This window comes from Athene cunicularia (assembly GCF_003259725.1).
Source record: "Athene cunicularia isolate RWA chromosome Z unlocalized genomic scaffold, athCun1 chrZ_part3, whole genome shotgun sequence".
In the NCBI taxonomy this organism is placed as follows: Eukaryota; Metazoa; Chordata; class Aves; order Strigiformes; family Strigidae; genus Athene; species Athene cunicularia.
The window spans coordinates 5,588,378-5,598,605 of NW_020799144.1; the positions used below are offsets into that span (position 1 = coordinate 5,588,378).

A 10,228-nucleotide genomic window follows, 5' to 3' on the forward strand; every position below is an offset into this window, starting at 1 on the left:
TTCAGAAAATGTTGTGGAATAATGCTGATTTTTTTTTTTTTTAATACGCTGCTTTCTGTAAGGATTATTACTTACAGTACTTCTGTGCCTTTCCCATCTACACCAGTACAAAACACAGAGCTATGTATATCCAGAAAAAAATGTACTTTCATGGTAATGGAAGAAAATAAAACAATTATATTGCACTTTGGTTTTGCTTTTTTTTTTATTATTTCTTTGTCTCATTCACATTACTCAGCAGTTTGCATGGATAAAGCACAAACAAATTAGCAAGAATACCCTTGAAGAATTTAATGAGAAAGGGACAAAGAGAAACCAGGAAAGAATAATTATACTTCTGCATTCACCTTTTCAGACAGAACAACTCAGAGATCTCAAAACTTCTACAGCTTGAGAACATGATCAGTTAATCTCATCTTGTTCTCTCTCCTGCAGCTGTAATCCATATGGGTGTCATGATTTGAACTCAGAGGATAACTGACGACCACACAACCGCTCATTCACCCCTTCCCCTCAGGAATGGAAAGGAGAAAATAAAGTGAAAGGCTCAAGAATTGAGATAATGACAAGGAGGGGTGACTCACTCATTATAGGTACAGGTAAAAGACAGATCTGTTAGTGGAAGAAAATAACATCACTTTAATTCAATCACTAAAAACAACACTTAACAGACAGGATGAGACAGTGAGAAGCATTACCACATGTTAAAAACACCTTCCTCCCACCCCTCCCTTCTTCCCAGGCTCAGCTTTTTCCCCCAGTTCCTCTATCTCCTCCTCCTAGCAGCACAGGGATCAGGGAATGGGGGGTGCGGTCAGTCCTGCTGCTCCTTCCTCCTCAGGGGCAGGACTCCTCACATTCTTCCCCTGCTCCACCGTGGGGTCCCTCTCACTGGAGACAGTCCTCCATGAAGTTTAACCGATATGAGTCCTTCCCATGTGCCGCAGTACTTCCTTAGCTGCTCCAGCGTGGGTCCTTCCCATGTGTTGCAGTCCTCCCAGCACTGAGCTACAACAGCAAGAGTCTATTCCCTCAGAGTCCTGCCCTTCTCTGGGCACAGCCACCTGCTCTGGCATGGGGTCCTCCACGGGCTGCAGGTGGGCATCTGCTTCACTGCTCCACCCCCATGGATGGCAGGGGGTGGCCCTGCCATCTCAACACAGGCTGCAAGGGAGTTGCTTTGACATACCTCCCCTCTGTCCTCCTCCTTTCTTCCACTGACCTCAGTCTTTGCATAGGTTTCCTTCTCACATCTTTTCCTCACAACTCCAACTCCTCCTCACAGGTTCCCCTTCTAAATACGTTATCACAGAGGTGCAACCACCACCACTAATTGGCTGGGCCTTGGCCAGAGCTGGGTCTGACTTGGAGCTGGGGGAGTTCCAAGAAGCTTCTCACAGGGGCCACCCCCGCAGCCCTTTGCCCCACCGCCAGAAAACCCTGACACGCACACAAACCCAGCACAATTGGATATCACTGCACTAGACATCAGTGAAAAGGAGAGAAAGAACTTGCAGTGTATAAAGGATGAAGCAAAGAACTGACTGAGGGGTGATCCTGAGATGGTGGGCTTTTAGCTAAGGTCATGTTTTATGTCACAGGCAGCCTCGATAACTGGTAAAATGCTACCATACAAAGTTCTCTGTGGCCAACTTCTGACATGTATACTTTTTTAAAAAAAGTATAGAAATCTTTACTGAGAGGCAAATAAATTTTTTTACCCATGTAAATATTAATGTGCTACCCTCCAAAGGTTTTCTAGCTTTTGAGCCTGTTACCCAGACAACTATGTTTGGACGTTCTTGACAAGATTTACCTTTTCATCTCAAGGCACTATCAAAATATTGAATCTAGTTTCTCAGTATGGGAGGGGAACAGGTCAGGAAGAACTATTGCCCTTTACTAGGAGAAATGATAACTGCAGTTCTGTGATTCTCAGTCAGATAAATTTTTAATTCTTTAATTTTGTAAAGGGCAAATCTTAAATGTATTTTTTCCATCTTCTACAATGCATAAAATTTAAAAATGTCATGATCATCAATCAGATAGCCATAATTACACAAGGGTATGACTTCTGCTCTTGGTTCAGATCCAAAGAGTTCAGTGCTGAGTAAGTAATGGCCAGATAAAGAATAGCTGATATCTACTCTTTCAGAATGTTAAAATAGTAATGGTCATGATAGATTTCATCAAAAAAAACCCAATATAATTCACATTTAAAAGAATAAGTTTACACACACACACACACAAATGCAATAAGAAAACATGCACAGACTGACATCTCTGATATGTTTTTAACATCTGTATACTGCTCCTCTTTTCCAGTACCCATTTCCTTGCACTAAGCAGAAGTTTCTTCAGATCACAGAATCATAGAGTATCAGCTTGGAAGGGACCACAAGGATCATCTTGGCAAAATCACGCCCTGGACAAGATGACCCTGCACCCTGTCCAGCTGAATCTTAACAGTGTCCAGGGTTGAGGAATCCTCCAATTCCCTGCAGAGATTATTCCAGTGACTGGTCTCATTCTGAAAAATTTTCCTCATGTCCAATGCGAGTCTCCCCAGGAGTAACTTGTACCCATCACCCCTCATCTTTTCCATGTGACTTCTTGTAAAAAGGGAGTCTCCATCTTGTTTGTAACCACCCTTTAAGTACTTGATCATGGTGATGAAGTCTCCCCTAAGTCTCTTCTCAAGGCTCAGCAAACCCAGTTCTCTCACCCTTTCCTCATACACACTTCCCAGTCCTTTGGTCATCTTTGTGGCTCTCCTCTGGACCCCTCCAGACTGTCCATATCTTTTTTGTATATCAGGGACCAAAACTGAACACAGTATTCCAGGTGTGGTCTGACAAGCGCTGAGTAGAATAATTACATCTTTTTCTTTGCTGGTGATGTCCTTGATGCAGCCCAGAATCCTGTTGGCTTTCTTTGCCACTGCAGCACACTGTTCACTCATGCTGAGCTTGTTGACCACCAGTACCCCCCAATACCTTTCCACAGGGCTGCCCCCCAGCTGAGTAGATCACAGCCTGTGCTGCACTCCTGGATTATGTTTACACAGATGCAAGACCTTACACTTGGCCTTCTTGAACTTCATAAGGTTCTTGTTAGCCCACTCTTCCAGCCTATCCAGGTCTTCCTGCAGAGTGGTTCTCCCTTCCCAGGTGACCACTCTGGGACTCAGTTTGGTATCATCAGCAAACTTCATCAGGGTACACTTGATCCCATCACCCAGATCACTTATGAAGAAAACTTATGAAGAGAATGCATAAGTTTCTCTTGGAGGAGGCTGTGGGGAACCATCAAAAACCTTGGAGAAATCCAGACAAACAATGTCCACTGCTTGCCCTACATTAACTGAGCAGGTTTCTTTGTTGTAAAGGTCATCAGATTTGTCAAGAATTATTTGCATTTTGTGAATCCATGCTGTCTTTTCCCAGTCACGTGCTTCATTTGACTTGTGATAGCCCCCAGGAGGATTTGTTCCATAACTCTCCCAGGGACTGAAGTGAGACTGATAGGCCTATAATTTCCTGGATCCTCTTTCAAACCCTTCTTATAGTTGGGACTGACATTAACCTTCCTCCAGTCTTTGGGACATCCCCTGATCTCCACACTTTCTCAAAGATTATGCAGAGCAGCCTTGTAAAGATATTTGTCAGCTCTCCTAACACCGTTGGGTGGATAGCATTGGGGCCCATCAATTTGTAACAGTCAAGCTCCTGTAATCATTCACATACCAACTCTTCCTTCACTGATGGTGGCTCTGTGTTTGCATCAACCTGGATTTTTGTTCTCAAGGCCTGGGGCACAGCAGTTCTGGTAAAGATAGAGATGAAGAAAGTGTTGAGAACCTCTGCCTTTTCAGCATTATTGGAGATTAATTCACCTATCCTGTTTCTGCTTTTCTCCTTTTTCTGCTTGTTTATGAATCTGGATGGTGTGGTTTGAGCCCAGAGGGCAACTGAGCACCATGCAGCCACTTGCTCATTTCTTCCCCCTCAAGGATGAAGAGGAGAAAATAAAATAAAATCAAAATATGGACAGGGAGGAATGACTCAACAGTTATGGTCATGGGTAAAAGACCAACTATTAGGGGAAAAAAAAGAACACCAGTTGCATTTAAACATCACCATCACCATTCAATTTACTAATCAAACAGAGTAAAACAGTGAGAAATACAATGCTATCTCAAAAACACCTCACCTCACTCCTCCCTTCCTGGCCTCAACTTTGCTCCCAATTTCTCTCTCTCCTCTCCCTCAGTGGCACAGGGGGATGTGGAATGGGGAATGCATTCAGTTCATCACCCATTGTTTCTGCCTCTCCTTCCTCAGGGTCAGGACTCCTTGAGCTCTTCCAGCCTGTGCTCTGCAACCTCCTTTCAGGTAGTTGTAGAGGACTGTGAGGGGAGACTTCATCACCCTCTACAGCTCCCTGAAAGGAGGGTGCAGAGAGCTGGGGATGAGTCTCTTTAACCAAGTAATAAGCGATTGGACAAGAGGTAATGGCCTCAAGTAGCACCAGGGAAGGTTTAGACTGGATATTAGGAAGCATTTCTTTCCAGAAGGGGTTGTTGGGCATTGGAATGGGCTGCCCAGGGAGGTGGTGGAGTCGGGTTGACATAGCGCTGAGGGATCTGGTGTAGTTGGGAACTGTCAGTGTTAGGTTAATGATTGGACTGAATGATCTTCAAGGTCTTTTCCAACCTGGACAATTCTGTGATTCTGTGATTCCCCTGATGCAGTGTGATGTCTCTCACAGCAGACAGTCCTCCATGAACTTGTCCAACACGGGTGCTTCCCACAGGCTGCAGGTCTTCCTGAACTGCTCTGGCATAGGTCCCTCCCATGGTCTTCAGTCCTCCCATTCACAAACTGTTTCAGCATGGTCTTCCCTCTGAGTCCCAGCCTTCTTCGGGCACAACCACCTGCTCCAGTGTGGGGTCCTCCATGGGCCGCAGGTGGGCATCTGCTCCACCAGTGACCTACATGGGCTGCAGAGAGACAGCCTGCCCTCTCACCATGGGCTGCAGGGGAGTCTCTGCTCCAATATGTCTCCTCCCCTCCTCCTTTCTTCACTGACCTCAGTGTTTATGTAGGTATCTCCCTCACAACTCCTCCTCCTCTCAAGTTCACCTTCTTAAATATGCTATCACAGAGGTGCAGCCACCATCATCAATTGTCTCAGTGTTGGCCAGAGAAGGGTCTGACTTGGAGCCAGGGAAGCTTCAAGAAGCTTCTCTCAGGGGCCACTGTTACAGCGCCTTCTTCTTATACCAAACCACACCCCCTACCACCACACACACGAATCCAACACACTGAAGAACCCTTTTGTGTAGTTTTTGAAATTTCTGACCAATTTCAATTTCATATGAGCTTTTGCTTTTCTAACTACATCTCTGCACACCCTGGCAATGTCCTTGTAGTTCTCAACAGGTCTTTGTCCACTTTTCTGTCTCTGCAATGTTTCTTCTTTGGTTTTGAGCAGACACAGAACTTTGCAGTTAAGCCAAAGGAGTCTCATGTTCCACCTACTTCCCTTACCTTTAAAGGAGGTGAACTGCTTTTGTGCTTCCAGGGGAGCATTCTTGAAAAACTCCCAGCACTTGCTAGTTGCTCTATCCTCCATGGAAGCTTCCCATGGAACCCTTTCTAACTGAGCTCTGAGCAAGCTGAATTTTTCTCTTCTAAAACACAAAACCTTTGTTCTGTTGACCAGAAGCTTGCTTAAGTGACCTTGCTTTGTTGGCCTTATTGTCTTGGTTTGGAGGTCAGTAGCAGATGCTAACTGCAACGCCTCCTTGAAGACAACCCCTCTGATCTTCATCCAGAGTCATTCAATAGGCCTTCAAACAATCACTGTAGTCGACTTCTATACATTCAAGGTTCTCCTTAACATAGAGCGCAACTCACCCACCTCTTCTTCCATGCCTGTCCTTATGAAAGAGCCTATAATGTGATCCTCCAGCCATGGGAGTTGTCCCATCATGTTTCAGTTATTCCTATGATATCATGACTTTCTGACTGGTTGCAGAGCTCCAGTTCCTGTTGTTTGTTCCTCAGGCTGTGTGCATTGGTGTACATACACTTGAGGTGGTTGGTCTTCTGGTTGACATCTTGGGAGGCAGTTAAGTAACACTTGTCACTGCTGTGCTTGGCCTGGCTTATTCCCCAGTTAGTTGCAATGGTGTGACAGTGATCACTTTGGACCCCACTCCACCAAGTCCTTCAGTTTAAAACCCACCTCACAGAGTTCGTCAACCTGCTGCTTATTTAATAAGTTTCAATGGTTTCTTTTGTAGAGCTAGACTTAAATAAGGTTGGTAGTATCTGGTCCTCAAACTTAGCAATCACACTTATTTCCATTTGTAACAGTAAAGCTTTTAACAACCATATCTGGAGTTCCGTTACTAGCACAACAACATGAGGCATCTGCCATCTCCATCATTTTAAATGGAGTAAAACCAAGTATTTCAGCTACAGTTAAATTAGTGGTTTATCAGATAATATCTAAGCAGCTGAGAGTGATACTAAGGAGAAAATCATGGGTGTAATTATTTTTATTCACATTTTGTATTTTAGACATTAAAAATACATAATGCTTTGAACACTGAATTCACTGTTAAGTGAAAAGTGTCATATGACACTGGCAGAGATACAAGCACAAGGAACATAAAACTGGTCCTATTTGGCAACCATCTAGGTTCATCAGCTAGTTTAGCAACAGAGTTTAATTTCAAATATTCTTTTTGGTGTAGAATCCAGTGTCTCCAGTAAAACAAACATCACTGGAAAATGAAAGAGTGCACATTTTAAGATCATCAATCTTTAAGCTAGTGATGCTACAGTCATGCTAAACTATTATTTCTGAAATACTATTTTTGCAAGAGTCTAATCCATTCTCATGAGTGTCTTGATGACCTTTTGTCTCTAACTCCACTTTTTTAATTTATGCTATCCACATGCATGTAAACTGCACAACAAACTAATCCCTGTGCTCTGAAAATCTCCCTACAAGCTCTGCAGTCACTCAAAAAAATGGTATTGAAAATAGTGAAACAACAGGCAAAGTAACAATGAAAACATACTTTTCACTGATGGTTTTGAATTTTTTCTTGGTATAGATACAGCAAAGTAATGGAAGAAGAAAAAGTAATTCAGGTGATAAATCAAAACTTGATTAGAAATAAGAAAATGTGATCTTAGTTATCTTTAAAAATAAACCTATTTACATTGCTTTGGATCACTTTGCAGAAGCATTTTCTCTCCATAGTTATGTTGGCAGAACTAAAGAAGAAAAAAAAACCCAATATGCCTTCTTTGTTCTCTTAAATTATGAAAAATACTGAAGATGAGTTTCACAGTGTTTCCATTTTCCCTTAGACTTTCCTTCCTTTCTGCCCTATCCCTCAACATGCTTCAGACTCTTCCTTCAGTGCAGCTATACCAAACAAACAAACAAGCAAATAAACATAGTTTAGATTATCTTGGTCAGATTAGTGAAATTATGGGGCTAGTACTGTGGTTTAATGAACTGTAAAACTAGAGGATGGGAAAGTGCAGCTGAGTGTGGGGAGAAAGAATAAGAAACCAAGTCCATCCTCGATTTTTCTACAGTAGTCTACAAACAGATTAGATGAAGGTTACGGTGAAACCCCAAAACAAATATTTTTTAGCCTGGTTTTGAGAGCAACATCCTCGGAGCACTAAAGAGCTATAAATTATGCTGTTCAAGAACACACTTGTGCCCTTCTGTTAAAGCTCTTTCCTTCTCTTTGCTTCCCAGGTGTTGGAATAAAGTGACAGTAAAGAAGTGAGAAAAAAAAAAAAAAAAAAAAAAAAAGCAGTACAAGCAGTAAAATAACCTCTCAGATTCTAGTGTTTCTGACTCTCGTTACCAGACAGCCCATTTCAGACAACCATAGATTTTTCCAGCTAAATTTGGTTAGGGTTGTCCAATATAAAAATGATATTGTCTAATATATTTATTGTTTAAAAATATATTGTCTAAAAAATAAATTGTCTAATATAAAAAAAAAAATAGTGTTGTTTAATATAAAAACACATGCAGGGAAAGAAATGTCATTTAGATAAGCCACTCCTTTGTCTCCTTCATAAAGAAGCACTAATAATTCTCCCTCTCCTCCAGCTGATCATCCTTCAACTGTTCTATAGTGATTTTACCATTAATAAGTATGCAAACATCATTAAAAGTCAACATTCTTTCAGTCATAAGGAAAAAAATGTTAAAAGTTCCATTGTCAGAAAGCATGACATAAATTTTGGGGATTTACTGGGGAAGTTCTATGTCCTCTGTGCTCTCTAATAGCGTTCTTTAAGGCTCAAAGATGTTAAGAAAATTAACAACCTGACATAAAGGAGTCATCAAGAACAAAAACTTTGAAAATCCAAAAATACCAAATTGGAATATTATTTAATACAACTTTGGCTTAAAATTATTTCCTGCATCTCTTCACAGTGACTACACAGTTGGTTCATCACACGTCAGTTTTACAAGCTGACACACTCCACACAGCAATGAATATCTACAAAATTAAAGATCAACTTGATAATTGTTTTGAAGACTGATGTGTCAAAGATCTAAGATTTGCTCCTTAAAATAATTAACTATTTTATTTCCTTCATAAGACACTCATTGCATAACACTCAATTACTGTTATCTGTGCAGAAAAAAAATAAGTACTAGCTAAGCTTTTTTAAATCAGTTTAGCTGTCATGGGGGCCCAGCTTTCTATTTTAAATAAAGTAGCTTCAGAACTTGCAAACTGTAGGCACAAGGGAAAGTCTCAGGGGGAGTTTATTATTTCAATCAAATTATTTCAGAAAAGAGAAATAAAATATTGAAAAACCTTTCTAAATCAATGTGCACATTTTACTTTTCAGAGAATAGGAAAATATTTTTCTTTATTTTTAGAAGACCTTGGTATACACATAGGCTTGAATATAGGTAAATAAACAGGCTCTCTAAAATAGATTTTAATGGATTAGGATGGGCCTACATTTGGATATTTATAGAATAAAAATGGCTAAAATTAATTTGGTTTAGGCCAATCATGAATGTATTCACATTAGCTTTAAGCATCTAATTTGGGTGCCTAATTTAGAGACCAAAACTCCATGTAGTTAATGAACTCTGGAATTAATTTCTTCCTCATACTGGTTTCTAATGCTTTCATTTACAGGAGAGAAGAGTTTATACGGAAGACACTGAGTGATAAAAAGCTTTGAATCCTTGGCATATGTGAAAAAAACTGACTGAAAATAAAGAATAAACTGTCATTACCATTTAATGGTCAGTTAATGTTCATGTTCAATACTGGAAGGCTTAGCATCCCTACTTTTTACTCATAACACTTTCTGAGAGAGACATCTTGATTATGTTTTTAGTTAGATGCTACTTAAAAAACTTAACCCTTACATGAAGTATACACCAAATTATTGGTTCAATATCAGAAATCAGGGATCTTGTTGGGGTTTTTTAATTTTTTTTTTTTTTTTTTTTTTTTTTGGTAAAATGTATTGAAAACATATTACCGAGGGGGGAATATAGTAAAATTCATAGAAGAATGACATACACTTTTCATAGAAGAAATTATTTAAGAATATGGTGAAAAGGTGTGAAAGAAATTTAGAATTTGATGCTACAGTCCTTATAGAAATGATGGAGTTTGTTTTATGCCAGTTACACCAAGAAAGGAGGAACCTCCAGATCCAATCTGATGGACTTTGTTTCAGTTCAGTCCAGCTAAGCAAGCTGTAAAGCTTGAGAACTTGAATTTCAGAAAATTTCCTCAATAGCTCCTGAATTGCTGATCTTGCCTTATCCATAACTAGGGGAAATTTAGGGGATTAGGGGAAACCACAGACAGAAAAGTCCTATTATTAAAGAATAAAAGTGTCATTTGCTTGAGTATAGTGACTTTTCTGGGGGGAAAAAAAAAAAAAAAAAAAAAAAAGAAGTAGGAAAGGACATGCCATTTAGATTAAATCAAATCAAACTGAATACTAAATGGAGCTGGCTTTGTGTCAGATTCCTTGGAAATGGGACATCTAAATGTTTCTGCCACACTTCACCATACTGATATGGCTATTTTTCTTCAGAGAAAACATAACTGATTAATTCTATTTCCTTATTTTTTAAAGGAAATTTTGGAGAATTTTTCTTCCTTTTTTTTTTTTTTTTTTTTTTAGAAATTGAT

At 40.2% G+C, this 10,228-nt stretch overlaps 1 long non-coding RNA gene across 1 annotated transcript in view; it reads left to right on the plus strand.

The window, feature by feature from the left end:
- Positions 1-901: 901 nt before the first annotated feature.
- Positions 902-10,228, plus strand: part of LOC113490301 — a 17,974-nt gene continuing 8,647 nt past the window's right edge. Inside the window, exons 1-2 of the long non-coding RNA XR_003400200.1 lie at positions 902-912; positions 7,640-7,650. This is a non-coding gene — a long non-coding RNA (uncharacterized LOC113490301). The remainder of the gene's footprint in view (positions 913-7,639; positions 7,651-10,228) is intronic.